We start from the raw sequence: 5,341 nt of genomic DNA on the forward strand, positions 1-5,341 counted from the left end.
TTTCAAGACCTCTAGATACGCCACTGCAAGGAAGATTGTGCACCATATTACGAAAAAACATTGGAAAAATATAAAAGGGAAGGAAAGGGAAAGAAACGAAATATGAGGAAAGAAAGGAATGAAAAGATTAGAAACATAAGAAATGAAAAGTAAGGTAAAAGAAAGATAAAAAAAGAAAAGAAAAGGAAACAAGAAGGATAAATGCAGAGATACGATATGAAAGTATAAGAAAGGAAAAGAAAAGATTAGGGAATATGTGAAAAAAAGATAAATAAAAAGAAAAGGAAATTCACGAAGGGAACAGGAGAGGGAAAGTAAAGGTACGAAAAAGAAAGAAACGAAAAGGAAAGAAAAGATAAGGAAACATAAGAAAGGAAAAGGAGAGAGAAGATAAGAAACGTAAGAAAGGAAAAGGAAAGAAAATATAGGGAAATAAAATGAAAAGGAAAAGTTAAGGGAACATAAGGAAAGAAAAAGAACTTGGGTTGGCAAGGGTTGTTGGAAGGAAAGAAAAGAAATTACAAGCCTAACACGTAAGAAAATGTAAACAATTGAATACCGGTAGATAAGAGATAAACTAAAATAAAATGGAAAAGAATAATGAAAAAGAAATGAGAGGTAATTGATAAAAACTTTTAAAAAAATAATAATTAAACAATTATTATTTAAAAACAAATCATAATATTAACCTGTTATTATTTTGATAAATTTCTGATTGACTTGATTGCACAAAGATGTTCGCTCATTTTTGATCATCTTTTCTTTTAATTTTGATCCGGGTTTTGCTTTTAATGTAAAGCGCATAAGGGTTTCTAGTATTATCTGCGCTATATAAAAATAAATTTATTAATTATTAATTATAATAATGATAATAATAATAATTATTATCATTATTATTATAATTATTAACGTTATTATTATTATTATTATTATTATTATTGCTATTATTATTATTACAAAGTCTCAGAATGAGGCATAAGGGTGGAGTTGCTTTAACAGTCATGAGGAAAAATCCTGCTCTTCTCACAGGCAGTGGCGTGATGATGAGGCCAGTGGCACTGTGGCTTTCTGAAACTGGGGGCTACTTTTGGGTCCTGGTTGTAGAAGTGGTTGGCGTATCGGTTGTGGCTTGGACTCCCAACCTTGAGGTCGCTTGTGTCCTTGGGCAAGGCACTTTATCTACGGTTGTCTCTCTCCACCCAGGAATACAAGTGGGTACCTGGTAGGTTCAAACACATTATGGGGCATGAGTGTTGTTCCATGTGCTTGATCCAGTGACCGGCGGTAATAATGTAAAGCGCATAGAGGTTAGTCTACAATACGCGCTATATAAGTCGGCAATCATTATTATTATTATTGCCAATTCTATCATGGGATTTTAGATGTGCTCGTTTTTTAAATTATGTTTCCATTGTTATTTTAAATATTTTTAACGACGATTAAATGATATGTCAATGGCAGATACAAATATTTTAAATAAAGGTGTCTTTCACAGTTGTAGAGTCTATACCACCTCAGCCCCATGGTTAATGGGGCCGAGGTAAGACAAATTATGATTATGGCACCTCTAGATAGTCAGAAATGGCACTCACAGACATAAAATTGTGAATATACTTTGACACATTTAGTGGAGCCCCGGGCCGGCAGGTTCCACCCCGCCCCCACCTTTTTATTCCACCCACTGGATATAAATATATGTCCTACGACCTACGGTCGATTTCAGAGACACATTATGCTGTTTTCCTGGTGGGGTTGAAATAAGAAAATGTATGATTATGTTACGTCTAGATGGCCGGAAACGGCACTCAAAAGACTTAAAATTTTTAATTTTTAATTAAAAATTTTTTTTTGACGAATTTGGTGGGGGTCCCGGGACGACAGGGCCTCCTCCCTTTAATTCGCCACTGGATATATGATATATGCCCTGTAGTCGATTTCATTGACACATTATGGTGTTATGTATCCCAACAAAATCCTTTTTGGTCAGGGTGCTAGATCGAGGAACCTATGGGGGACCATTCGAGACCCCTAGGGGTCGGGGGACAGCCGCAAGAGGGCACATGGGCGTTACGCCAATGTGACTTGTAGGAATTGAGCCCAGGACTTAGCTTATGTTAATGCAAAAATAGTGCCATATCATCATATAGGGGGAAAAAACAAATCACTGTATTTTACTTACTGTGTTATGTGTGTTCCGCTAGAGATTCTGTACGATTAATGACGAACTCTACACATATATACTGGCTGTGCAATTTAACTATGACCTCAAGGAGACAATTAATACTGTAAGACACCTATTAATAGACTTCAGTTAACGAGCTAAACATCAATGCCTGCTTTTCAGAAGCAAAAGAAATTTTGCATCATTTATTCCTCTCCATGGGGTCCTACACTTCAGTTAGTCGCCTCACTCAACACTAGGTGTTTTCTTAGACAAGTTGTTCTTTGAAGATGATATGCATAAACCTAATATCCACTATAATTCGGTACTAATTGGCATACCGGTGAGGAACTCTATTGAACTGATCTCGCCCTTCGGAAGGGGCATTAAGGATATACTGCCTTTGTACGTGGAGACAATAAGCTTTAATAATCAACTGAAAATACAAACAAGCAATATTTCTTTCGCCAGGAAACAAAACTGTTTCTACAGCATATTCCTTGCATAGCCTTCAACTCCGAAATAGGCTGGTATAATACTAAAGTATTTTTTATACTTAAACGGCCAATTAAAACTGAATTGTTTTGATCTGGTAGTTGATAAGTATTTGATCCTTTTAAAAATTCACATGTGAGCGAAGTGCGGCCCGCAGGCAGCATGCGGTCCGACAGGGGTTTTTTGCGGCCCGCCAAACGACTTTGGCTAGAAAAGACCTTGTCTTTTACGAGATGAAAAGTAATATAAAAACTGAGCATAAATCGGTATAAAAGCAGTGCAGTTGACTGGTTTACTTTGTGTACTTTGTTGTTTGAAATTGAGTGCCTACTACAGTATTAAAGTTAAATTAATTTCTTCCAGATCTCTTGACTGCTCCACAACGGTAAATCTTTTGTCTGTTCTGACCTCAATTCGAAGGCAAATATTCTTTATGCATTTTTTTACGAAGTATACAATTTATCAAAATTAAGTAGGCTATCACCAGTAAAATTTCTCTGAAAAAAAACATCGTAGATGCGATGTTGTTGTCGTGACCACACTGAGCATCAACTCAACCCACACTGATTTTCCGGGCAGGAAATTTGACTTGGACTGAGCCGAATTGATTATAAACATTACATACAGAGGGAGGCAGGACTAAGTGGGAGAGAAGCAAAGACTTTTTAGTAAAATTGACATTGGGGAACTGATGGGGGTGCGGATTATAAGTGGAGGGATTCGATTAGGTGGAAACAGCTAGCTAGAAATATAAGTTGATTTTAACTACATGATCATAATTTTTATGCTCTGCAAATTTCCAGTGGGGCACACAAGCATTTTGGATGGGTGAGGGTTTGCGCCCCCTCCCCCCTTCAACGCATTTCAGTAGATATGCCACTAAAAAGAGGAGCTAGAACCTCTGTGTTAATTATACGTGGCTGATTATTATAGATGTTTTTACGAGTGACACGATATTCCAATTAAACGCTACCATACACATTACCGCACTTGACTTTTGTAATGTATTTTTTTGTTGATTGATTTTGCAATTAAAAATTTTCACTTTTACATTCATAAAATTTGAAAAAAAAAAAAATGCATTAAAATACAAAGTTATTTATTTTTTGATGTAACATTATCAAAGGGCCAGAGCACAATGGAAGGTTGATCCAATATTGTTATTACAGTATTATTATGCATTTTTATTTGTAGTTGTGGTATGAAGAGTTAGGTAATATCAGATCTTGAAGTGGTGTTTGAACTTACAAGCTGATTTGTGGATCTTGACAAATCTTTTTCTTAAATTTTTCAATGATCTATCTTTAAATGCTTACAATGAAATCTGTCTCTTATACACATCTAGATGTGTATAAGAGACAGAGGATATACTGCCTTTGTACGTGGAGACAATAAGCTTTAATAATCAACTGAAAATACAAACAAGCAATATTTCTTTCGCCAGGAAACAAAACTGTCAAAATGAAACGCCAACAAATTTCTCATGATCTTTAATCAGAGATCTACTTAATATCCAGGACAACTTAGGCCTAATTATAGCTTACTAAGCTTTAACTATATATACTATATTATGATCAACAAATCACAACTTTTTTTCGCACTTAGCACAATTTTCTTCACTTTTTATTGTTATTAATATTAATATCAATTATTCCTATTGTCGTCATCATCATCATCATTGTTATTATTATTATTACTATTAGTAGTAGTATTATTAAACAAACATTTAAAGAAACTTGCAAAAGGATAAAATCGAAATTGAACCACAGTATCGCATTTCTATCTTAAAAGACCTGGCCTGAGATTTATGGATTTAAGATTTTTTTAATCACGTTTAGGCCTATGTGTTCTATTATGCCTATGTATAACGTGTACTGATGCATTTTTACATGTTTAGAAGTATTCATTTTGAGTGATCCCAGGAAAGAATTTGTATTGGCTCAAGAATAAGCTTTAAAATTTTAACACTGTGTACAAAGGGGGGGAGCCGCGGCTCCTACGGCTCCCCCCCCTGGATACGTCCCTGTATCAATCAATCAAAATAGAATGCAAAGCCACCATGCACTAATGTCAAACAAATTTGAAAGCAAACCTATTACTGTAATATACAAAGACAAAAGTGGTATATGTATTGTTTTAATTCTCAAATAACAAGAAAGCATTATCGCAATAGAGCTTGTGAAATAATAATATTGGGTAGTAATATGTACAGCATTTTTCCACATTATTACCCCAGTCATTTAAATGATGCCTACGGGGGAAATCCATAGTTAGCCACATGAAATATATCAGCACATTCTGCACTTGAACCTCCTCCAGGTACCAATTTATACTCTTGGGTGCCTCGCTCCAGGACACACAAGCAAACTGCACAGCAAGTCATTGAAACCCTCACCTCGAAGTTAGGAAACTAAACTGTTTATGCTGCACCAAACCACAGTGTTTAAAAAAATGTTTAATACTTAAAAAACAATAAAACAAATTAGGATGTACCAGGGTAGTTAGCAAGGATATAAAGTGCTCTTGGATAGTGGGGAAGGGGGTGGTAATATTTCCAATAGTTTCTGTGGTTTGGCCAAACACCCTTTTTGAAGGAACCACCTATGACAAACCATACCAGCTCCTTAAAACCCTTCAACATGATGATGACATTCACAATATACATGTTAGGCTATTTAGCTTCAG

The sequence above is a fragment of the Anneissia japonica genome, unplaced genomic scaffold (assembly GCF_011630105.1).
Source record: "Anneissia japonica isolate Jap-2015-1 unplaced genomic scaffold, ASM1163010v1 scaffold287727_len1644234_cov201, whole genome shotgun sequence".
NCBI classification, from domain to species: Eukaryota; Metazoa; Echinodermata; class Crinoidea; order Comatulida; family Comatulidae; genus Anneissia; species Anneissia japonica.